Source organism: Anthonomus grandis, chromosome 12 (genome assembly GCF_022605725.1).
Source record: "Anthonomus grandis grandis chromosome 12, icAntGran1.3, whole genome shotgun sequence".
NCBI lineage: Eukaryota > Metazoa > Arthropoda > Insecta > Coleoptera > Curculionidae > Anthonomus > Anthonomus grandis.
This window is the reverse complement of record NC_065557.1, coordinates 20,593,443-20,620,780: the sequence shown is the minus strand read 5'-3', so window position 1 is coordinate 20,620,780 and position 27,338 is coordinate 20,593,443. Positions and strand designations below refer to the sequence as shown.

Here is a 27,338-nt window from a genome sequence, read left to right as displayed (position 1 = left end):
ATAAATAGCCATCATCTGTGCTACCTAAAAGATGTAAAGAATATAACTTCAAAACTTCACTAGAATTATCACACTTACTTATCAAAATAAATAATAATAAAAAATAACAAAAACTCTCTCCCTAAAGGTATCGAAGCATAAACAATGGTAACAAAACTTATTTTAAATAAACAAAATTAGCCAAACGTACGTCACAATTTAAAAATGAACAATATTTGTATAATTTAAAAGTTCAGACAAAGAAGACAATAACCATCACTCAAAAGACATACATATATATATACAGAGACAGAACGGTTAAAAATATTATTTGTTTAAAATGTAATAAGAATGAGTGGTGTATGTATCTAACTTAGAATTGTTGTTTATCTTAATCTATAGGAATAGATGGTAAATAAACAAAGTAATATATTATTAGATGAGCCAACGTGCGTGTGCAAATTTCATGATTAAAGTGAATGAAGTCTATTTAATCTCCTGTGCAGAGGGACAAAACTTCTTCTTAGTTCAGCTTGTGTACTTAAGCACTTGTGATTAGAGGACATTTCTTTATTAATTTCTAGGTTTTCCAAGGAATCCAAACGCATAAAATTTTTACTCTTGACATTGACCAAAATTTTTGAATCTTTGTCGAGATCAAATTTGTGCTTGGAAAATTTTATGTGGTGTCCAATTGGGATTTTTTAGGTGTTCATCAATTCTATTATTTAATGATCTATAAGTTCTCCCAATATACGATGTTTCGCATTCGCCACACTTTTAACTTGTATACACCACTTTTTTCTCATTAGTTAACTTTGTCCTAAGAATTTACTAAAATTGTGGTTTAATTATTATGTATCTTGTGAGAGAATTTTATATTAGGGACATGTTCTTTATTTGCTTGCAAAATATTTTTGAGAATTGAAGAGAGAGATTAAGAATTGAATTTTTGTGTTAAATAGACCCTTTCTCTGAGATTTTTTGTTCTTTTTTAATCTTTATATCAATAAAGTTTGAGTTATAACCATTATTGTAAGCTGTTTGTTTAATAATGTTGACTTGTGCGTTATAATCTGACGCTAAAAGTAGTGTATTAGTCAATCGATGATATACGAGTTGAAAATAGCTAGAATTTTATGCTGAAAAGGGTGGTTGGAGTAACAATGAATTGCGTGATCTGTCTGCGTTGGCTTTCTATAAATACCAAAATCTACATGATTAACTCCCTCGGAAATAGTGAGTTTTAAAAAGTTTAAAGCTTGATTATTTTCAATTTCTAGAGTGAATCTGATATTAGGATGAATTACATTACAATTTTGGAGTAAATTATTTGCTCTATTTGTGTCGCCATCTAATATTAAAAAACAAACCGTATTATATATACCAAAAAAATCAATCTTCTATAAAATTTCATTTCCTTATTTGACAGTATGTAAATATTTTCTAAATTATCCATAAAGATATTTGCCAGGAAAGAAGATAAGCAGCTTCCCATGGCAGGGTCTTCGGGTTGTAAGGTTGATTTTATTATTTATTTTGAGTAATTAGTATGATAATTCTAGTGAAGTTTTGAGGTTATATTCCTTGCATCTTTTAGGTAGCACTGATGATGGCTATTTGTTGTTGCATTTTATTACTGCCACTATTTATCTACGTGTACATAGTCCCTTTACATATTTGACTAAATATGTAAATTTTAACTGTATTTAATACAGTTACTGTATATAATACAGTTAATAAATTTTGCACATTAATGATAAATTAATTCTTTTTACTTTAATTTCTGAGGGGCTATATCGTTTGGAAATTGTTTTATTATTAATTGGCACATGCCGGATTTTCATTTAGTTAATAAAAGTGTAAATTTCTTAAAACTGAAGTTCAGTATCTAGGAAATCTGATTCGAGGTAGTAAGTTCATCCTATTACTCCTAAAATGTGTTTGACAATTCCCAAAAATCCTATATAAGTTGGTTAGTTTTTAGCTTCGTACGTTCGATATTTTATACCTATTAAGTTTTTAAAATTGCAGCTTTTTAATCCAGCGTTCGATGGCTCGATTTGTAATAAAATAATGTAGATTTAAAATAATTCATGACAAAACCACAGTACTAAACTTAGTCTGGCAGAACTATTATAAAATTTGTTACTAAAATTTACTTATTGGTTTTTAACTTTAGTTAAATAGTTTGATATTTAAATTTTTTAGATGATGATAATATGAGTACTTCTTTTTCAAAATAAGAGAAAAAGCAAGTAAAAACATACGTAAATGCTTAAGCTGGAAAAAAGGTAAAATAAAATATTTTATTATAGGTATTTTATTTATCAAAATTAGATAGCTGTGGTTATGGGCAGCATTAGGTTACGTTGGACGTTGCTGCGGTAGCAAGAGCATAGTAACACAAGCTGCGGTTATTGATTACTCATTGGAAGCTGCTAAGGTAGCTAGAGTAGAGTTTGTAATGACAGCCGCAGTTATCGGTTACTTATTTGAAGCTAGGGTATACTTGTAATAATAGATAGAGTATACTTGTAAAAACAGGAAGTAGCCGTAGGGTTACTGGTTACTTTGTTACTTGCTCTAATAGTTATATGAAAAAAATTATAGTAATGTAACGATAGCTGCGGTTCTCGGTTCCTTGTAGGCTGTAAAATTTCGTTCGTTTTTATGGTAATGGTTAGGTTTCGTTTTGATGGCAATGTTCTTGATGATGATTTCAAATTTTATTACGTGAATTTTAGCAGAATATTAGCTATTAGGATATTTAGTTACTTGTGAGAATGGGCAAGTGGCATAAATTAGTTATGGTTGTTGCTTTGGTTCTAGATAGAACACTGGATTAACGCCCGACGACGTGCGACACGTCAGACTAATTCGACAATATCATTCTCTTATTAAATATCTTATATTTATAGTAAAATGCATTATAAAGTCTCCTTTTTTAAAAGCCTTTTAACCAGTCTTTAACAATAGTTAACTCATTTTTTAAAAGGTCATTTAAAGTATTATAAAATTTTATTTTATATGGGTTGATCCCACCCTTAGGACTCGCACCCTGCGACTACAGCGATTGACAGAGATATTTTTTGCCTCTCGTATCTGCAGCTACAATGTGCACAAGGTTGTGCGAATATCACTGCAGATAGTCCTTAGTAGACTCATTATGCATCTCTTGAAAAAAGAGAGGAGCCACCCAGTCAGCTCGTCAACCAACCCAGCAATTCTATAACAACTTCACCGACAGATGAATGGAATATACCAAGAATTCTGCTGCGTATTCACAAGGGGCAGGTTCATCAAAAAGTATATGCTCCATGGTTTCATCTTTGTTGCTGCCGCAGTGTTTACCGAAACTCGATTCTCTCTTAGTTTTGGATCCATGAGAGTTTTCAATGCGAAACGATATAAATAATAGTTGCCATTCGATTGAATGATTGCCATCGATACGAATGCTCTTTATGTTGATTATGTAGCGTTTGTTTATTGCAAAAATTGAAAAAATCTAAAGAAATATTTAATAATTAATATATAAATATATATATATTGCTTATAAATTTTTATAAAACAGTTAAAAAGTATTATTTTTTGTAATTGTATTAGAGGGTAATTTGAAATTTAAAAGTAAATAAGTAGAATGCTTTAATATCCGTCCTGTTTCTAACTCTTAACATTTTTGAGTATTTTTGTATAAGGTTTCTAAGAAATACATACAAACGTAGATTTAAACACAACTTTTTTTAATATAAATAAAAAAATACCTTTTTTTTCCGTAAGAATAATCTGAGGAAGAACAGAGGCTCCGTTTTTATTAATTGTTCTAAAAAGCTGATTATTGGCGCAAGGTAAAAAAGAAAAACTTAAAATACTTGAAGCTCAAATCCAAAAAACCGTCAAATAAACCACTGACCCAAAATCAAAAAAAGGAAATTTTATTTCCTCACGGCGATTGTTATATGGCCTTTTGTACGCCAGTATCGATTGCTACAGCGTATAATTGAAATTCTGGTTTTTTGTTTACGGACTATGATACTCAATGCTGATGAGAACAATGCAGAATTGTCGTGCATTGTCAATGCTTTACGTTGTGTATTTACATAAAGTGAAGCCTGGCATATTTTAATAGGGATTACCTCGAGGCAAAATTTCAAGCACCGTTAGTGGGATTTTCAACGTTAAATGAGGTTCTATACTTATATTATATAAGTATATTAAGCTTCTAGAAACATTTACTAAAAGCATATATGGAAGTACGAAGTTTCAACAGCATTAATTTTCTAAAGAATTTTATATACCATGAGTTATATATGGATGTTAAACATAAAAATACAAATATGAAATATTTTAATAAAAATAACAAAAGATGTAAGTAATGCATATTGGAAATTTAATTATCAATCTAAAACCTTCTGGACTATTTTAAATGTATATAATTTATATCTATATTTATATAACAATAGTTAATTCAAGTTATAAGAGGATGCCATGTTAATATTCAAAAAAATACAACTTTAGGAAAATGTTTTAAATAAGTTGGCAGATATGATATCCTTAAAAGCGCGTTGTAGGTTTTAGTTTTAGTATAACTCTTTATAGACAAATAAAAATATTTCTTTGACTTTCAAATCAGAAGTAAGTTATACATTATATTATTATTAGTTATTTATATATATACTGTAATTTAATTATTCTGGACATAGCTTTTGATGAATAAGTCACATTTAGTCTTAAAGAAAATTCATTCCTAGATAATTAAGAAAATCCTACAAACTCTTACAAATTCTTGGGAAACACTATGGCCTATCAGAAATATACAAGCATTTTACAGTTTTAGTTCAAGTCATTTGTTTTGCATAATAAAATGTAGCATGATTCTATTATAGTAATACTAGAAGGACCAAAATCATGTCAATAAATTTTATATAGTAAATATTTTAATCTTATCGATAAAATTCTATTTGACTATAAAATTCTGTTTGACAAAAAATGTTAATTTTTTGTAAATGTTGTGGATAGGAGAGAAGAAACATACATTTTATTAAAGTTCTCAGTAATAATAATTATTTATTGATACTTATACTTTTATACTTCTTAATTTCACTGATATATCATAATACAAAAATTATAAATTTTTAGTAAGATAGTTACTGTAAAATATTGAATAAAACGCTAATTCCTAATTTTTGTTCATGATAAACTTTTTTTAAGAAACTCTCATTCTCCATCCGTTTGCTTAATGATATTATTGATATTATTTATTCATTTTTAACCCTGTGAGTTTTTACTTATAGCAAGCATTTTTTTTGGTTGTCTCTATCCTTATTAGCTACCTAGTATAACCCATTAAAATAAAATATATTTATAAATGATTATTAATTTTGTCAGACAAAATGCTGCTTAAATATGATCTTTTATAGACATGAACACTAAATTAAAGAATTAAACTTTTTTTATTAAATAGGTCCTATATTTAGTTCAGTCATTCATCGGTTGAAAAAATAGGAGATCATAAAGCACTCGTGGTATTTGTTTTGTTAAATATTTGACATAAACAGCAAATTTAAATGTTTGTAAAAAATTTAGTAATTCTTTCTATAGGATGATTAAAGGACTAGCAGAATAGAACAGAAATAAATGAAATGCCGATGTTTCGACCTTTATTTTGACGTCTTTTTTAAAGTAAGATTTTTGAACAAGGTTTTTTTGTCTATTTTTCTAACTTGCTAGCTTTCTAATAGTATATTGAAATTAAATTACTTATCTATTTGTAAGTAAATATTAAAAGTTTTTTTATGGTCCCCTAATTTTCTTCAAATTATTTTTTCGGTCGAAGAAACGAGGACCTGTATCCCTAACTTCTTGACATAAATATATAAACTTATATTTGTTCATGTTTTCAAGAACTTTCAGTAGACTTTATAATTAGGAGTTAAAAAGTAAGCAAAAACATAAAAATTAAAAATAAATGATTTTAATAGTAGAGCGAAGGATGACATAATTATAAGAATAAATTTTAAAGTCGTTTTAGACGCAACCGACTTAAATTTTACTTAAGGTTGTGCAAAATAGGCCAAAAAAGTAAAACGTTTTTAGATAAATTTGTATGCGACTTCCGATGGTACGATATATATTGTATTGAGTGGGCTATATGAGTATTTCATTATCATTATCTCGAATTTTAATTATATAATTTATTTTAAAAGTTTTATTACTTCTTAAAGATGCATTTTTAATACATAAAGTTATAATTTTTAGCTTAAAAGATTATAAAATCATATCATATTCAGGTTCATTAAAATGTACTTTTAATACACAATTTGGTGTAAAAAATAGAATTCTAAGAATGCCTTATGGAATAACACCAGCCTCAGAAGTTTCTCAAAAAATCATCAAAGGTAGCACATATCGATGATTTTTTAATCTGGGGAAATAATAAAGAGAAGCATGACCTAAGATTATGTAAAGTATTAGAAAGGGCAAAATCTATAAATTTAAACCTTAATAAAGAAAAATGTGAGTGAATGATACAAAGAATTAAATTTATGGGTCATATTTTTTCTAAGAAGGGTATAGAGCCAGATTCAGATACCATAACAAAAGCAATATAGCTTATGTCATCAATATAGCCTTATGTCATCGATTTCATATAATTGCTGTCCTGTTCGCATTCATCACTGGTCGAATCTTTATTATTTAGTTATATTACAGGGTTGTAATTATATAAATATTTATATACATTATTTAATAACATTTTATTAATCATATATATATATATATATATATATATATATATATATATATATATCGTAATCTAATTTGATCTGCCAAAAGGCTTGAAGTCGTTAAGTAATATTCTTAATTTTTTTTTAGTGCAAAAGGAACTTTTCGAGGAGGGTGAATTATAGGTGTTACACAAGAGTTTATGTTCATGTGATATTCGTTGCATTTTATTGGGCCTTGAAAAATATACTTGTGTTTTTTCAACATACTATGATAATTAATATTATATTTGTCGCAATTTGAAATTTCTTTTTCGCTCTGCATGCTACCCACAAACTTTAACAGATTTAACCTTTCACATTCTGCTTTTCCTAGGATTGGAGGGGAGGAGTTATTATTGACAATATAAAATGTTATGTTATCAGCGAAGTTCTTATATGTACATAGCAAAGAACATTTTCCCAAAATGTCGATTTTAGACGCTGTACTTATCGGTTGAAAAATCACAACTTATAGTGATTTTTAAATTTGACGGTAGTAAGTTATTGGGATATATCCCCAAATTGTCCAAAAATTTAGCAGGTAATGCATGTATTTCTGCACCAGTGTTTAATTTGAAGTTAATATTTATGTTATTTTGTACCTTTAGGGTCACATTCCAATTTGAACTTTTACCTTGATTTATAGACATTATATAATCGATGTAAAATTGCTCATAGTCTTCGAAACATATCGATTCTGAGTATCGATTCCGACTGTACATTTACTTGATTTATATTTAATTTACAGCATTTAGCAAAGCGATTTGATTTACCGCAGTTACGACATGTGAGCCCAAACGCAGGACATTAATTAAGTCCATGTTTTGTAGCACATAGCCATGTATTACGACATAAAAATACCTTACTTTTAGTGAAGCTTTTACGTCTGACTTCTCCAGCTGATGATGTATTTGGTTGCTGGCTGAATCTCTTTGATGACTGGGGACCATGGCGTTGATTGTGTAGATGTCGTCCTGATGAATAATGTCCATAATTCCCTTTTAAATCATCTCTGGTACTGCTTGATTGGCTGCGTCCAGCTGCCATGTCCTGGTTTGCGATTTCGTGTATGGCCATAGAATTTAAATCGATGGCAATGTTTTCAAGTTGGCTCTTTGTTCTTTCTGCATTTTTTCAGATAGAGATTGCTTTATCTAGATCCAAATTTTTGAATTGCAACAGTCTATCTTTGACACTCATATTTCTCATTCCCAAGATTACGCTGTCTCTTATTAACCTATCACAGAGGTCTTTAAACTCGCACGTTGAACTTAGCTGTCGCAAATAAGAAACATATTCATCAATGGTCTCTCCATCTAATTGATTTCTGAAAAAAAACATGTGTCGCTCATATGTGATATTTTTTTCTGGCTTGAAATATTCAATCAAATTTTTGCATTATTGTGTCGTAGGACATTTTTGTTATTTCATCTGCTTCGAATTTGAAATTGTTGTACACGCGAAGGGCCCTGTCACCTGTGGTACTCAACAAAATTGAAGCCTTACATTCTGGCGATTTTTTAACTGTTTAGTAGTAGCCTTCAGATAACATTCAAACTTTTGCTTAAAAAAGCACCAATTTTCATCTATGGCCCCTGTCTATTCCATTGGTGATGGAGGTGAAATTCCGGTAGCCATCTTGAGTGGCGGCACAAGTTTAAGAATTTGTACTATTGGCACACTAATGTATACCTAAATGTGAGGTACAATTACTCCCGAGCACTATTACTGATTTAATTATTTTGTGGTCTCGTTAATTTACACGGTCAGCACCTGTTCGCAGCCTCATGTTATGATTTTTGTTTAATAAATGATACACCGATGCATGTCTAAATTCAACTGTCTTTATTCTCTAGGCTTATAAGATATTTAAGGCCAAGTAGAAATTAGATGTATAGTCGCGGCACCTGAACTGAGATGCGCATATCATGATAGCACTGACGCACTAAGCCTAATTTCAGTTAATAAACAAAATATAAACATTTATAATAAAAAATTACATTAGATAAAAATTATAACAAAAAAGAAACTATAAACTGTAAACAGATTTACAGTTCTTTTGTTTTTTCATTAAATATACAATATGCCTATATTATTAATTCCAAAGGCTTCCTTCGCAGAATGTTTACGTTAACCCATTTTCTAGGAGACTGTTAATTCAATATCAATGACAATAACTAATTAACCTTGACATGCCCATATTAGTGGTGCGTCGGATGTTAACTAAATGTAAACAATTTTGATACGTTAAATTAAATATACAGGGTGTCCCACTAAGAATGACTCTCGGGAAGTTTTTGTCGTATATTCTCCATCCAAAAAAATCATTATTAAAGAGGCCATGAATAATTCATAGAAATTGTTTTTGAGTTTCTAGAAAGATCGCAAGAGGGCCCAACATAGTAAATGCCAAAATTAGATTTTTACAAAATTTTGCAAATTTTTGTCATTTAAAAAGTAACTCGTAACATCATTATTTTTAAAACAACATTGATTATGACTTGTGTAATAAAATCTAAATTCAGTACAGTGAAGAATATGATTTATTCATCAACGCAGTAAAAATTAATTTTTTTACATAATCTTTGGAATGCGGATGGTTAAAAGCTATTACACGACCGAATTACAGAAAGGAGACTTTAGATATTTGAGATGTATTGTCCAATGCTGAGGATATCATGGGTGGAAAGAATAATCAAGGAAGATGTACTTGCCCGAATGCGCAAATCACTTGAACTTCTCGTTTCATTAAAGAAAGACCAAATACATTGGGCATGTAATAAGAGACGAAAAATATGAGCTGATTGGACTAATAATAATTGAGAGATATTATATATGAGAAGATACAGGGCAGAAGATCAGATGGAAGACAACAGAACACCTGATTAAAGGACTTGAAAAGATGGTTCTTGGTATCTTAGTATTTACTTTTCCTATATGTTTATTAAGTTTAATTACTTTGTGAAAGTTTTCATAGAGATATAAATATATGTATTTGTATTTATTTACATTTGTATAGCTACAAGCTAATTTAATAACATTATTAAATTCGTAGGTAAATTACAATTTTAAGAGAAAATATTACATTACAATAATAATATTAAAAACATATTTTACGCGGGCAACGCCGCGGGTATAAGCTAGTTAAATATAATATACAGGGTGTCCCACGATGAACTGCGGCGATTTTGGCAGATTTTTATTGTTATCAACGCTGCCAAATTTTCAAAATTTTCCAAAGCCTACTTTTCGAGAAATCGATCGCCACAGTTCGTCGTGGGACATCCTGTATGTATAATATATAATTTAAATAACAAAAAAAAATATTTACTGTTTCAACTTTGTCTGTAGATCAGTGTTGCAATTTAATTTTGAAACTGGATACCTCGGCGTCCTATTTTAGCGTTATTTGGTTCAGCATACAATTCAGGCATAACTACTTCTTCTGCTAAATCAATTTCATCAAAATGTTCATCTGGATCGTTTAAAATTTTTGCACAGTTATGTAAAATAAATCCAGACATAATATATCGGCATACTCTATCTGTTTTAAGTCGAATGGTGTAATTTAACATCAGAACTCTTTTTTTTTACTGATCAAAGCATCTTTCGATAATAACACGTTCTCTTGCATGTATTGTATTAAAATATTTTTCAGTGTTTGTTGTGGGATCTTTAAATGGTGTTAACATCCAAGGAGTTACACCATATCCAGAATCGCCCAAAAGACAAATTCTCTCTTCATTGATAACCATAATAGGGTAAATAGGATTCTCACACACAGATCCAGGGCAGCAAGCATTAACACTAGTAAAAATGTCTGCACTATTACATGTTGCTTGAACATTTATGCTAGAAACTCCTTTTCTGTTAATATATTCGTCGCCATGTACATATGCCCATTCATCTTTAGCTGTATTGAATGTATTTTGGGTAGCCGGAAATTTAATCCAGCTGATTTTTCGTACAACAGATTTCATGTGACACTTTATTAATAATTCTTGAAACAGTTGATTGATTAATTCCAACATCAGCTGAAATCCAGGGTCTCCTTAAACAAAAACAACAAAATTACATTATTTACCTTATTTTATTTAATTTTCACTGAAACATACCTAGGCTTCTTAAAAAAACTTCCATTTGTTGAAAGTGCGTAAGAGCACCTCCTCGAGTCTCATTTACTTTGGTTAGAAATATGTTAGCTAGGTAAACTACGTTTTCCCTACTAAACCTAAAAGAATAAAGAATTTAAACAATAATTAAAAGCAATAATAAATTATTGGTAAATTACCGAAATATTTTATGTTATAAAATATCATTATCGTAGTTGCGTCTAACGTTATATATTTTTCTGTTGCGTAGTCCATCCATTTTCAAACAGAACACAGTAGTATTCCTAGTGAAGATGCACTTATAGCAACTTCGCAAAACTTAAGTACATACTACATTGCTCTTGAAAATCGTAGCATCTAGTAGGTACTTCAAATGGTAGTAAACACTTTTGGTAAATACTACTCGAGGTAGCAAGTTCCGGAAAAAATAAAAGTATCTACTTTAAAATGTAGTTTCTTCTCAGATTTGAAGTACATACTTCGTAGAAAATGCTAATACTTCTAGTTTTAGCAGGTATTACATTTTTATTCATACCACCCAATGTAATATACAAAATGCATAACATTTTATAGTAGTCATTTATTAAAAATTTTATTTCTTTAAATTAAGTATAGATTGTACAAAATATGCAAGGTGAGCTAAATAATAAACAATATTTTGCATTTTTAAATTATTATAGTTCCTAGAATCATAAAAGATAAAGATTCTAAATTGAAAAAGTTTTGATATGAAACCATAAAATTTAATGGGATATTTGTATTGTTTTTAAATTACTTTACTTGTCTTTACTGCACTGGCAATAAAAAGCATGCTCTAAGGCCATAATAACTTTAATAAACAATTTTTATTTTCGCCCTTGTTTGTCCCTGTTTTCGGAACACTTTAACTTTCAAGGGCTTCATATCTCCATCCTAAAGCAATTTAATACATTCAGTGCGTGCAGGTATTCAGACATTATTAAACATTGTTTTCTATGTTCATTTTATCTTTTCCAAATATTTTTAAATTTTGATTGAACTATACAGTTCTTTTTAGTTCTCTTATACCTTTAGTTTCTATTTTTATAATTAGTTTTAGTTCCTCATTGAGTTTAGTATATATAAACCAAGTTAACATTTACTATCTGTCTAGTTAAGTTTTAAAGACAAGAATGTCTTTTGACATTCTTGTCTTTAAAACTTAACTAGACAGATAGTAGACAAGAATGGGTTTTAACAAAAAGTCCAATACCAGTACCTCAATTTTGTGATATGTAAAAGGATGATTCTATTTAAAAATTATTTCAGCCTTCTTGTACTTAGTGGCAATACAGCGTTTCATAGCATAGCCATGCATCACATCTTGCGCTAGAATAAGAGAGCATTTCGCATTTTATTTAGGATCAAAAACCTCTATCCACCCAAACAGCTGTTAGTCCTATATAATGCACAAATCCAACACATCATGGAATACTGATCCTATGTATGGAGTACTTATTACTTAAGATTGTTCGAGACTGTATAAAAATGACTGTATAGCCATGTGGCCAAAAACCACCCAGAGCTTATAACTTAGATAGTTTCGGATATCGCAGAAGTACTGGATAATTCTTTTTTACCGATACTATCATGGAATGTGCTCCTACGGGATTCCATACCTTTGTCGTAGAGTATTATATATTGTATACAATAATATAACGTAAAAATTGAAGACAAAATGAGGCACTCAAACAAGATGAACTTCTTAAAAACTATAGAAGCAAATATTAGGTTAAACGTAAGTAGAACCCTAAATAAACCTCACTAATCAACTTTTAACTACAAAATACGAATAAAATAGTAAAGAACTAGGGGAATAATTTACGTATTTACATTTGCATAATAATATATAACTAATTAAATAGGGTTGAGGATTGTGACTTTAAAAAAAATCTTAAAGACCCCGAAGGTCGTTCCTTTCCCCAACTAAATTAGAAGTTCAACCACTTAATATTTAACTCTACTCAGGGGTGAGTTTGTGACGGCCGAAATTTTCCAGTTTATATAAATTCAAATTAAACAAAAGTTACCTAAAATATTCGGAATAATATTGAGCGCACCATTTTTTTAATCAAAAGCCTAGGGCATTATTCAAAATATTACTAAAAGGGCAAAAATATAAGCTAAGATTTAATTTTTTACAGGTCAATCTAATTTTAATTTGTTGTCACTTCCGACTATTTAAGAAGCTAGTATGTAGAACTAAAATCACAATCAAATTACTTATGCCCGGATTATACGAGGCTAGTTTTTCAAGCTAGGATAGCACACTAGATATCCTGGTGTCCTAGCCTGAGTTACTGTCCTGGCGTGGCGCATGCTAGAACGGTTTACATGTGGCTAGGAAATTTTAAGCCATTAGCTAGTAATATTGCGAGATCAATAGAGCAACAAATTCACTGAAAATGGTAAATATTTCTAAAAAAAACAATGTTTGACTGAAACAGTTACTTCGAAAACTGTGTCAAATTGCATTGGATGAATTAACAGAAGTTTTAGACCATGGATTTTAAAAGGGAATGAACGTGGATCATCCGCACTGGTTTTAGAAGAACTTTGCAATGAAAACTTAAAAGAGTATATCAGTATTTTACAAATGGTACCAGATGTATTTGATATTCTATTAAGTCTTGTGATGCTAAAAATTCAACGAAAGCATATTATTATGAGAGAGGCTTTACCAGCAAGAGCAAACTTGAAGATCACTTTAAATTTTCTTTCATCTGGCATAAGTTACAGAAGAGTGAGTCACTATTATCGGATTTCAAGGTGTTTCATATCTACATTCATACGAGAGGTATGTGAAGAAATCTTCAAGGCATTGAAAGAAAACATAAAGTTTAGTACTAATAATAACTTTATATTTGTATTTATCATAATATTATAAATACCTAAGGTAGTAAAAAAATTATGCATTGCGGAATACTATAGCAATAGGATTCTCATTGTCCTGGCGTCATTGCTTTTAAAAAATCTAACTTAATCTCGTCGATTGGATCAGATGGAAGTGTATTTAAAAATTGCTCCATATATAATAAACTAGAGAATAATCTTTTACCAGAGGGTGGAGTGATTGTTGCGGATGTCGCATTTCCATTAAAAACCTATATTATGAAACCTTACCCTGGTGACAATTTAACACTGGAACAGAAAGTTTACAACTACCGACTATCCAGAGCGAGAGAATAGTGGAAAATGCCTTTGGTATATTGGTAAGCCGATTTCGTGTATTCCAGAAACCAATTGCAACCAATGTAGAAACAGTCGACAAAATTGTATTAGCAGCATGCGCTTTACACAATTGGTTGAGAAAAGAAAATCGAAATTATTTAATCAGCAGTGATGTCGACCGGGAAGACATTGATGCAGGAAACACCTCCCATGGCTCCTGGAGAACAAAAACTGCAGGACTTGAAGGCCTATGTCAACAAGGGAGTAATCATTCTTCGATGTCAGCAATGGCGAGAAGAGAGACTTTTGAAACCTACTTTAACAATGATGGTGCGGTGCCTTGGCAATTAAAAATGATTTCTTGACTGTTTATTTATGTGCGCGCCGAGAAAACGCGCTGCTTTTCAAAATTTCTTAAAATTTTTTTAAACTAGCTTGCTAGTTTAAAAGCGCTAGCTTGAAAAACTAGCCTTGTGTAAACCGGGCATAAAAGCAAGAAACAGCTTCATTATAAAATTATTTAATTTTACTTGGTTTAGGTCATCATTAGGGTTGGGTTCGGGCTTTAGCTCTTTAGTAGAGAAGTATGATCATACGTGCTTTATAGGTAATAACACCAAGTGACTCAGTTTGAGTAAATTTATTAAAGGAAAACTCTACAAGGGGATTAATCAACTAAGAAATTTAAATATTATCGTTAACAATATTAAATTGAAAACTAGATCGGTTATCTGCCTATGGTAAAAAAATTAACAGAGAGTCTTTTTACTATTGAATTAAGCCTTGAGTACTTAGCTGATGTCAAGCTGCTATCGAGTGTAGAAAGCAGTCGCCACTCCTCTTATAAGTGGTTTTAGTCACTAAACGGATAAGATGTTCTAAACCAGTTCGTCACAATCGGGGAAAACAGCTGAAACAGTGGTGAGGATCCAAAAGATCCCAAGGGTTCAACTCAACCACCAGATACACCAGAATTCCAAAAACCAAAAAGTTTGCCCAAAGGGTAAACCAAAGTTCGGATAAATCCAAAACCAAAAAAAAACAGAAAGAAGAGCTTCGATTAAAATAGGATGAAGTAGATATGGGGGTTACCAAAAACCACCAAGGATTGCCACTAAGAAATGGCTGCAGTAGGTTTGGTCTTAGATAAACCTCTGAAGGTTGTTATGAGACCCCCTTTGGGGCGAAAAATTTCCAAACAGGAGTAAGACTATGACAAAATTTGAAATGTAATTGGACTTCTTTTATCCCCTATAAAAGGTAAACCTTCCAAAATTTCAAAAACAACCTGCGGTCACAACTACAATCTCCAGTCAATTAAGACAGTTTAGTAGTCTTCCTCCAAAAATTAAAAACAATTAAAAAAACGACCAATTTAACTCCCAAGACAAATTCTAAACATTAAGAAAAACAAAGTACAATAAGGTAGTTTTTAGGCTTTAATAACAGCTTAGACCTAGCGAAACTACTAATACTTTACAGTAATACCAGAAAAATGTGTAAAAACCATATATTCGGACCCAAAGAAGTACAAAAAAAGGACAGGCACACAAAAACATATACAATAAAAATCACTAGGACAAGATGCAGCATTTCTGGTTGAGTTCTTATTTTCAATGGACAATCACCAAGGACATTATAGTATTATTAAGAGTTCAAAAAATATATTATCTACTAGAAAGTGTTCCAAAAAGGTGGTGCTATATTTAAGGGGGTTGTTTGGGACATTATAGTTAACAATATTTGCCTAGGAACCCCCAGTGAAAAATAAGCTATTTTTTGGCTCCAACGCATATTTCCCTTAAAAGTAATTATTATTAGTGCTTTCTTATTAATAAAACAATAATATAAAAGTTAAAAAAACGTTTTAGAATGGCGATCTTTAACCTCACATAGGTGGATTTTCTTCCTAGACTTGGGAGTTTACAGGTTGAGAAGATTATCTGCAATTCGAGAAAAATGTGCCATGTTGGAACCATATTCTAGCTCGTGGACCTAGAGGAACATGGGCGTTGTCCAATAGCTGAGGAAGAATGTCTTGTAGTAAATGTAAGTAGAGGTTATTTTTGGTGAGCTCTCACCCGTGCTGCATGAGGATTTTGAGCATCCCGTATGTGGCTATTGCGACTATTAAAGTAACTATCCTTGGTGACATAGGCCTCACCGGTGAAAGTCTTTTTACGCACTAGTGCTTATAAAGTAATTTGACGTTAATTTGAAATTTAATTTATAATTTGTCAAAAAATGTGTTGACGTTTTTTTACCGTAAAGTCGTTTAAGTGCGTAAAGTAATTTGGTATTTTTGATTTTCCTCAGTAGTAAAAAAAAAATTATGTTACACGCGTAAAAGAAGATGAAAAAAGTGGATTTTATATCTTTTTTTATTAATGAGAATTGTCGCAATTTCGCATTTATAAAAAAGGATTATTTTACACACTTGTTACATAAATAACTATTTTCCTCTACCGTGCGTAAACAACTCACTTTACATACTTTCTAGGGTTTATAAGGTTTCACTTTTTACACACAGGTGCCTAAAAAAGATTTTTACGCAATAGAGCGTAAAAAGTAGTTTGACATTTATTTGACATTCAAATTCAAAACTTTGATTTGCAAATATCAAAAATTACAAAACAATTGTACGTATGATGTAAGTAAAGTTAGCAAATAGGAATGCATCTCGATTATAAAAACCGTTTCTCAAAAGTATTTCTGCGAGAAGCATTTTTAAGTGATACATAATTAAAATATACCTTAAGAAAAAACAACAAAAAAGGAAACAAAACAGAAAAACTTTACGAAAAAATATTTTGGTAATAAGAGCTTAAAAAAAAACAATTGATTAATATTATATTTATTTAATTTATAATTTGTCAACAAATTTTTGACAATTTTTTGAAATTTTTTTTTTACCGTAAATTGGTTTAAGTGCGCAAGTGATTTGGTACTTTTGATTTATATTTATATTTGATAGTAGAAAAAATTTTGTATGTTACACGTATGTAAAATATCCTTTTGTTATTCATGGAAATTATCGCAATTTCGCATTCATAAAAAAAGAATCATTTTACACACTTGTTACATAAATAACTATTAAGAAAAAATTACCAGAGCCAAAACGGTTATTTTTGACGGGGGGTTCATATGGAAATATTGTCCACTATGATATCTCAAACAATCCCGTTAAGTTTGGTAGCACCTTTTTGGAACACTCGTTTTATTAAATGAAACATACTAAATAAACCAAATAATAACAACCTTCTTACAAGTACAAAACTTAGACTGCCGTAATTAACTTTCAAAATTACCACATATACTATATTCAATATTAAAACAACTTAATTTTAAAACCTCGACTTATTAAGGCCCTACATTATTCAAATACCAAACTCAAGCCAGACGCTTCTTCATTCATTTTGCATTTTACATATCATGCTATCATAAGCACTTTGCGGTATATCAAAACATATTGCATACAAAAATATTAAGCAATGAGAACGCGTATGTAAAAGCAGTATTTCGATTAAAAAATCCCTGTACATTTTGCAAGCTAATCGGTAACGCCAACGAATACAAAGAGGGTTTTGATTCTTTCTGATTAATGACGGTAGCGTTAGAATTTAATGACTTACATACAGCGAGTGCAAATGTGTTCCCTTGCGATATTTTATCAGGAAACAGATCTTATTCACTTTTGATCCAGTTGCTTCGTCCGGAGATTTATAAATATCTTCGAGATAAATAAGTTTTCAAAATTTATCTGTGAAGTTTAAAATATAATGTATATTTTTTTTAAATAGTAGACCATCAACATAATTTGCAAGTATTAACCAACAATAATCTATCGATTCGCTTTAAAGAACTCATATTCACTGTGAAATAAATTAACTTTTGTTAGTGTTTTAACGTTTAAAATTTGCTTGGTTTTAACAGTTTAAAAACAATGACTTCCAAGAATTTTGAATGTCATTTCAAAGAGAGCCTTAAAATCTTAAGAAAGTTTTATTCCATAACGGTTAATGATCTCATGTCTAGCTCACGAGGTTTCAATGCGATTCCCAGAGATTTTTTTGCATTCTTAACTAGGAGATCCAGCTCCATAATAGTAGTAGGATCATCAGCAAACAAAATGATGTCTGTAGAAGTACGTCATTTATAATATCTAGTCTTCAAAAAATATCGGATCCCGCAGCAGTGAAAATATAGGTTTACGAGAAAAATATTTTAGGGAGTACTTACTTTCCAAAACAAATATTATTTATTTTACGTTAATAAACTTATATTATAAGAAGAAGACCGGATCCACATTTGAAGTACTTAATCAATTAAAACCTTATTGAAAAATGTTCTTTTATGATACATACTAATTTTCCAGAAAGATGAGGTTGTATAAGGTTCACACTAATGTCCCTAAAGCTATAAGATCAGAGTCAATAGTTTCGTTTTGAGTTACTTATTTTGTCGGGCATAACGTCAATTTTATAGTAAAAATCAATTTATAAAATACTATCTCACATGCTCAAATATTGAATAATTGAAAAATTGAAGAAGAAGAAAAAGAAGATTTTTTGTAAAAAGAAGCCTATTTTCTTCTTCTTTTTATTATTTGAGCATATGAGATTTTTACTATAAAAGTCACGTAATACCCAACAATAAAAGTAACACATTATGACTTCGTCACAACAATACAGGTTTTACTTAGCTTAGATGGTGTTTCAAACAAGTAGGTTCGAACCACAAGAGTTCTTTTCAAATATATTATCCATAATTAGTCATAAAATTAAACACATCTGCTTGAAATTTGAGACACATTTTCCTTTTATTCAAGTAAACATTCGACAAATATTAAAAAAAAATCGAAAGCTAATAAGAAAAAATGGGATTTGGTACCATGTTCTCATTTGACTCTTTATAATATAAATGGGCACAATTTTAAAAATTTGACTTTAATAGAAGTTGATTAAAATTCTTTTATTAGAATTAGAATTACGAAACTTAAACAAACATAAAATCCAATTAATTTGGGATTTTATTTATTTTTTTACTGATTTTGAGTATAGATGCTTTATCGTTTTTTCAAAGTTTTAAACTGCTTTTTTTGTCGGTTATCTATTAATTTATATTAATCATCAATCATTAAAAAAATACTTAAATTATTTTGTTTTAACACTTATTAAATACCTGAAAAAAACCAGTAATGAAAAAATATTGTTTAAAGAAGAAAAATACCAGCGAAAAAAGTTCCTTGAGATGCTCCGAAAAAAATTAATTTTTCAATAGAACTCATTTTATTGCTGTTTATTTAAAAAAAAAACATTTTTTTTTAAATCATGATTTGAACTCAGATTTCCAATAAGTTCTTACTCTAAGTTTCAACTGAGCCCAAGTTTTGTCATTGAAATTCACTGTAAAAAACTCCGCCGAGTGTATTTTGGAATCGCTAATCATGAATTTGCTGTGAAGTGTGTAATCAAGTGGGTCTTAAAGTAAGATTATAAAATCAGATATAATCATAATAGATATAATCATTTCTCCGTGTGGGGTTCGGGTACGATTGTAGAATAGCCCCAAGGTATTGTCTGCCTGTCGTAAGAGGCGACTAAAAGACAACCGAGTCTCTGCCGGTATAAGCAGAATACCTTAGGACAATCCACCATCATCGTCCTCAAGGAGAGAGTAGGAAATGACTCTCATCGCGTCCTGATTGGGAAGGAACTATCGTTGCAGACCATCTGTGCCATAGACCTCCTTCATGCGATAGCAACTGGGCAGCAGGTGACCCTGATCTGGTTGTTTCCGACAATACCACAGTCGCAGCCTACATTTGAAGATGAATCGTTGGAACAGGACAAAACAATCCGGAGGTAAAATACCCTCCCACTCGGATCTTCGGGGGAGGGTGCCCGATCGAACGAATTATCAGAAAGACTACCACAAACGTAAAACCAAAAACTTATCCTTAGCCACCTGGAACATCCGCACCTTGCACGACTCGGACACTGCTACTCATGCACAACGAAGAACGACAGTTATAGCAGATCAACTAAACCGCCTTAATGTGGACATAGCCGCCCTTTCTGAGACCCATCTACTCGGTGAAGGTTCTTTAACCGAACAGAACTATACCTTTTTCCGGAGAGGTTATCCAGAGGATGGTAGAAAGCTGCACGGAGTAGGCTTCGCGATAAAGAACGATATAGTCAAATCACTCCAAAAACTACCTTATGGCATCTCCGAAAGACTTATGCTGCTCAAATACCAAGTGGCTAATGGTAATTATGTTACTATCATATCGGCTTATGCACCAACACTGGACGCAGACCTTGAAATAATGGAAGTATTTTATGAAGAAATCAATAACATCTTAGAAAGAATACCAAGGAATGAACATGTTATTCTCTTGGGAGATTTCAATGCCAGGGTTGGTAAAGCAGCTGATGTAGGTATGCTCCTATTTTGTTCAATGTTTTCCTTGCGGCGCTATCGATCACTGTTGACAGAAATCTAACTGCTAGAGGGATTGGAATCAGATATAGATATGATGGAGGGAATTTAAAACGTCTTAGAGCTAGAACAAGAGTGCGTTTTATCACGGTTCTTCAATATGCAGATGACTGTGCGCTGATTGCGTACACAGCAAAAACTCTTCAGGAAATTTTTGCTTCTTATGCCTGGGCATACCAAGCCTTCGGTCTAAAACTAAACACGTCAAAAACCAAGCTTCTTATAACTCCTGCATCAGATAATCTTCAGCTCATACAGGTCAATGGTGAGACTTTGGAGCAAGTTGAACGCTTTAACTACCTAGGTAGCGTATTTAGTACAAAACTAAACATAGACGACGAAATAGCAAATAGAATTAGCTCTGCATCAAAAGCGTATTGGAGTCTTAAGGATCGAGTGTTTTACAATCATAATTTAAGTCTTAAAACGAAAACGGCAGTATATAGAGCAATAATTGTACCAACGCTACTATATGGCTGCGAATCATGGATCCCATACAGACGACATATAAAGGCTCTTCAACAATTTCAGCAACGGCAACTGCGACAATTGATGAGAATCAGATGGTTTCATAAAGTTTCCAATAATGAGGTTCTGCAAAGATCAAACTGTATAAATATTGACACTATGGTACGAAGGGCAAGAATAAGATGGCTGGGTCATGTATACAGAATGGACGAACGGCGCTTACCAAAATTTCTTTTATATGGAGAACTAACAGAAGGTGCAAGGAGGCCGGGAGGCCAATACAAACGCTTCAAAGATGTCGTCCACGATGATTTAAAGCTATTGGGAATTGAATACAACTGGGAAGAGATAGTCAACAATCGTGCCCAATGGAGAAGAGAAATATGTCTGTTGCTCCTCAACTGACTACGAGGGATGTCTTTTAAGTTTTGCATATAGAAACATAGAGGGCGTCACTAATCAAATGTCATTAGTCAAAATTAACCTCAAACTTTACTTTTCTTAAATTCAAAACGTCAGTGCGATACATTTAGTTTTACAGCTACAGTGAATTTTTAAAGGTAGCAAATTGCGCATACCATGGAATTAAACAGAGAACATTTTTGGGCCATCATTTTTTACAATTTTCGAAGGCAATTATCTCAACAAGAATGCTGTGCTGAGTTGATTTCTGTTTTCGGTAATGAAGCACCACATCAGTCGACAGTTTCTCGTTGGTATGCAGAATTCAAGCGTGGACGGGTTAGTCTTAGCGACGATCCAAGGTCAGGTGCACCAAAAACGTCTGTCACCCAAGAAAACATCGATGCTGTGCGTATGCTTATCACGGAAGATCGACATGTGACATATCGTGAGATTGAGGCTTCATTGGCGATTTCAAAGACCTCAATTCAAAAAATTTTGCATGAAGAATTACGGGTAAGAAAATTAGTTTCCCGCTGGATACCGCATCTGTTAACTGAAGAACAGAAAGAAGCTAGGGTGATGTGGTGTCAAACAACTCTAGACCGCTTTGAGGCAGGAAACTCTAAAAATGTGTACAGCATTGTCAGTGGTGATGAATCATGCATTTACTCATATGAACCTAAAAATAAACGTCAGTCGTCTGTATGGGTATTTCAAGATGAAGAAAAGCCAACAAAAGTCATTCGTTCTCGAAGTGTATCCAAAAAGATGGTTGCAGCATTTGTCTCAAAAGCAGGTTATGTTGCAACAATTCCTCTGGAGAATCAACGAACTGTTACTGCCGATTGGTACATTACCATTTGTTTGCCGAAAGTCATCGCTGAGCTTCGAAAAGCGAACCCACAACGACGAATCATCCTCCACCAAGACAATGCAAGTTCGCACACAGCCCGGAAAACTATTGAAATTTTAACTTATCAAAACGTCGAATTATTGGATCATCCTCCGTACAGTCCCGACCTAAGTCCCAACGATTTCTATACTTTTCCAAAAATCAAGAATGAACTGCGTGGTCAGAGGTTTCAGACGCCAGAGGAAGCAGTTAACGCATTTAAAAATGCAATTTTGACAGTACCCACAAACGAGTGGAATAACAGCTTTGACAACTGGTTTGAGCGCATGCAAAAGTGCATTAAATTTCGTGGAGAATACTTTAAAAAACAATAAAGTCGTTAAAAGTTATTTTTTGTTTTATTCCAGCTGCATATGCAAAACTTAAAAGACAACCCTCGTAGAAGAACCCAAAGACCGGCTCTGCAGGAATTTCCGTGTGATGTTTGTGGCCGGATTTGCAAATCTCGCATAGGATTGTTTAGCCATAGTAAAACTCAACTCACCAAAGACTTAGTTTTATCTTTAGTTTAGATTTATCTTTTATAATGTAATTATTTTTTATTTTTACTCGGTATATATATATATATATATATATATATATATATATATATATTATATATATTTATATATATATATATATTATATATATATATTTATATAAAATCAGAATAGCTTAAGAGAGAAAACCCGTTCGTGTTAGGCTTTTTGAAGCTAATCACAAACATTTAAATGTTATCAGCTGTTTTACAAAAATTTGTAAAATTTCCTGAGGGAAATATAGAGATCAAAAGAATTTTTTTTTTACAGGGTGTTACACAACTTCGGTGCACATATTTTTAGAGCGTATTATTTGAGTCAAAGTAAGACTTTTTTTTCTAAAAATATGTCTACTAAAATGCCCTTCTCAGAGCTACAGCACATGCAAATTGATTGATGAAAATCGATTTTATTTGGAACCGTGACAACTGTTATGCGACAAATTTCCGCAAAATTTGCAAGTCTTAGTTTTTTCGGGGCTTTCTCATTTTCCGTCGCAAAAATAGTGTAAGTTTAAATTTAGGGGAGGATTCAGGGGTATTTACTCTTCTGATGACCCCTATCTTATCTTTCCAATAGGAAAATTAAAAATCTAGCAACATCATCTAGTTAACCATGAAAAAATCTAAAATTTTGGATTCTTGCATCTGTTCGATACATTTAAGTGTTTTTGGTAAAATCGCTGATAAATGAAAAAGAAGCATTATTAAACCCGATTAAGCTATCAAATTAGATAAAACCAAGTGAAGCGTGACTGCTTTAATATTTGTTAAATCAAATTAATGGTAACGAAAAAAATGCAAAAAACAATAATTTTAGATTTTTTCATTGCCAACATAGTGTTCTAGATTTTTAAAATTCTTATCGGAAACGTAACATATAAGTCATCATAAGGGTAAACCGCCCTGGAACCTGGGTTTACACCATTTTTGGGACAGAAAATGTCAAAAGCACTCAAAAAAACTAAAAAAAAAAAAAATACTTTCAAATATTCAAAAAATTTTACTGTAGGTATAACTGTAGTCGGTGTTCCAAATAATCAATTTTCTTCAAGTAATTGTAGCGGGCTGTAGCTCTGAGAGCAAGCATTTTAGAACACACGTTTACATGAAAAAAAAAGTCTTATTTTGACTCCACCAATACGCTCTTAAAATATTTGCACCGAATTTTATAACACCCTGTATAAAAGGAAGGTTCTATGTCAAATCCCGTTTCTTAAAAATGCACACAGATATCATATTATAACGACAGATATAATTAGTCGACCATTCTTTCTACTAGAAATAGTGACGAGTCTTTATTGAACATATTTTTTTACTATGAAATTTGTCAACGGGTACATATGTTTTAAAGCAACTCTGGAATGTTATATTTTTTAACAAAACCATTTAAAATTTTAATTTCTAAATACAATTTAAGTTAAGCAGAGAATTTTTTCCCATGTTTAATCATCGAAAATATTTAATGTATAAAACTAAACGAGTAAAATAAACACGGTGTTACAGAATAAGATGCTGATCCTTAAGTGTAATAATCCTTAGGCGATTTTAAAAAGAAAAGTTCAAATAAAGCTGTGTCTTACATTCCTTTTGAGCTACATAGTGTTCAAATATTAAGAAAAAAATCGTTTCTCCATCATAATTTTTCTATCTATATTTATGTTATACAAACTATTTTCATATTTGTTTACGTATTGTTCTTTTAATTTAATGGCAAAATAATTTCTGTACATATGTTTATAAAATACATAAATTTTATTTTTTTTTACTAATAAGTTGACTGTATAAAAATGTTTTAATTTTTTTCCGCGGTAATCGCATGCCGGAAGAAAAAAATGGGGATTCTAAAAATAGCTTCTTGTTTACGGAAAAGCAGTGGCGTACATAATATTTTTCAAAAATGTTTAGTCTACGAAGAAACGATTTTTTTCTTAAGATTTAAGACACCCTGCAGCTCAAAAGTCAAGGGGTTTAGGACACAGCTTTATTCAAACTTTTCTTCTGGACACCATTAAGGACCCGCATCTTATTCTATAACATCCTTTATAGGTATTATAAAAGTAATAATAATTATCCCTCTAAAATACTCTCTTACTACCTATATATGTTAATACTACGCTAAATATATTGTTTAATAAAGTGAATTAACAAATTTTACCGTTTAATTACTCAAATAAATACATAATAAACTATAGTATATAACTATTAAGAAGTAGTGCCTGTACCTTTCTACAAAGTGAAAAAATATAATTGTCAATATAAATAGCTACAATTAGTTACAATACTATTTACTTATAGTGCTAAAGATATATAGAGGTGGAATTATTATAGATATATGATTGTTAAAATAAATACCAACAAATTTAGTTGATCTAGCCCTATTTTAATGAACATAATTGGTGCAATTCTAATCTATTACGCAATTCTTTGAATTTTACAAAGAATGTACAACTAAATAGAGAATTAAAATATAAGGAAAACTAAAAGGTATTTTCTATACTATTTGGTTTTAGATGATGATACCATTTTATTGCTTAGATTTTTTAAATATACTTTTTATTTTTTTTTGGCGATAACTAGTTCAGAAAAAGGTCAATGCATACACTAAATAATTACTGTTATAGTTTTCTTAACGTGTGTTTTTAGTTATTGCTTTATTATAATAATTAATAAGAAAAATTATTTGGTAAAAAATATATAATTTTTGTAATAAGTTTAACGTAATTATTAGAATTTCTTAACATTTAAAGTTGTAATTAGTCACTAGGAAATACTGAAAAAATGAAGTTACAGTTCCTTTTACAAACAGAACCTTTTCAAATTTGGGTTTGGAAAAAGAAAAAGGTAGTATAGATACATTAGACATCAAATGTCCACCTAATATTCTTTTAAAATCTCTGTCTGCACGCTTCGAAGTAAGGTAGAAAAACTGAAAGATAGTGATAAAGTTAGACAAACGTTAAACAACTAGAAAAACAACAGAAACTAGTACTAGGAGGCCAATATTAGTAAAATGTAAATAGCCACTAAAAGCTGTAGTGAGAAGATCTTGATACTTAGAATGTTTTCTTACGGCAAGAGTTTTTTTTGCTCTCTCAAAAAACGTTTTTAATTATTAAAATATCATTTAGCATATCCAAAAGCATTTTTGCAAGGATATAGGTATGCCTTTAGGTATATCAATTTATGCTCTATTCGATTTATCTTCAGTCTACACTCTAAAAGTATTATGAAAAACGTTGAGAAATCTGAGAGAAGTTACTAAAGAGGTGTGAGAAAATCAAATTATTCTGTAAGCTTAGTTGATTTTCTGTTAAAGCAGCACAAATGAGCTACGTCCACTCAGTTTAACTGGAAAAAATAAAACAGAATACATAACTTTAGAATGTGAAGTTCCTACGGCATCTACGTATTCAAAATATATCTTACGTGGGTGGTGAGATATTCTGGGGCAAATAGGTAATCAAAATGTAGTCCCTTTAGAGAATATTGAAGAAATGCTTTTAAGAAAGAAAACTTATTATCGATCCTATATAACAATAAGCAAATCTTAAGCGTTGTTTTGAAATTACTGCCATGCGGAATACTACAACTGAACAGAAAAGAAATTAGTACAGTAACATTATTACTGATTGAATCCTGCACAATGGTAAAAGATCTATATGAGATGTGTACTACAAAGGAGCAAGTTTTCATATAATTTTGTTAAATTGGTCATATAATTGCTAAACGCTCTGCGCGAGCTTTCTATTTTTTCACAAACAGAACAAATAGATTTAAAGGAGATATAATAGGTAACTAAATTTAATATGAAGCAATGGAAGAACCCTACCCTATTGCAAATATTACCATTTAATTAATCACGATTAGTTTTTCAATACTCCAATATGTCACAATATAACATAAATAGAATGATTTCTGCAAAGGTGCAACATGATATATTCTGATAGTAGTAGTGACAACAGCTTTTAAATACTTGAAAGTATTGTCAAATACAGAGTATGTCCAGAAATCTGGAAACTTAGTAAAGCAAGTGAAGTAAACATGAAGTAAACTTACTAAGTGAAGCAAACAAATACAAACAGTACCTATTATAGAATAGTTCAAAAAAATAATTAAATCACAAATACATTTAGGTATAACTTGGGAAAAAAATTAAGAACAAATTTCCCTTAAAATAAAATAGTTAGGTGAGCTGATATTGCTAATTGATTTATTACCGAACAGTATAAATGACTAATTTGCGTATATGAAATGGTTGCCTTAAACTGAACAAAAATAGTCCAACATATGCTAATTTTGCGTGCAAGACCGCCAGGAATAAGTTTAATCATGAAAAATATATTAAAATATGTAGCATGGAAAACTAATTTAATTTTTTGAAGACTTGAATAGAGGTTAACTTTAAATAAAGATCAAAGTTTCAAGGGATTTCAACAGAAAACTCTAATTAGGAACAAGTTTTAATACTTATTTATTATTTACGG

General features: G+C 30.9%; 1 protein-coding gene and 1 long non-coding RNA gene across 2 annotated transcripts in view; both read right to left on the bottom strand.

The window, feature by feature from the left end:
- The window catches only part of LOC126743443 (RNA-binding protein Musashi homolog 2), a 218,539-nt gene that overhangs the window by 117,832 nt on the left and 73,369 nt on the right, over positions 1-27,338 (bottom strand). The gene's annotated exons all lie outside the window — the stretch shown is intronic.
- On the bottom strand, positions 13,713-16,264 carry LOC126743444 (uncharacterized). Its single transcript, XR_007662875.1, has 2 exons — positions 16,126-16,264; positions 13,713-16,067 (listed from the first exon to the last, which is right to left on the bottom strand). It is a non-coding gene; the product is annotated as an uncharacterized LOC126743444 (long non-coding RNA).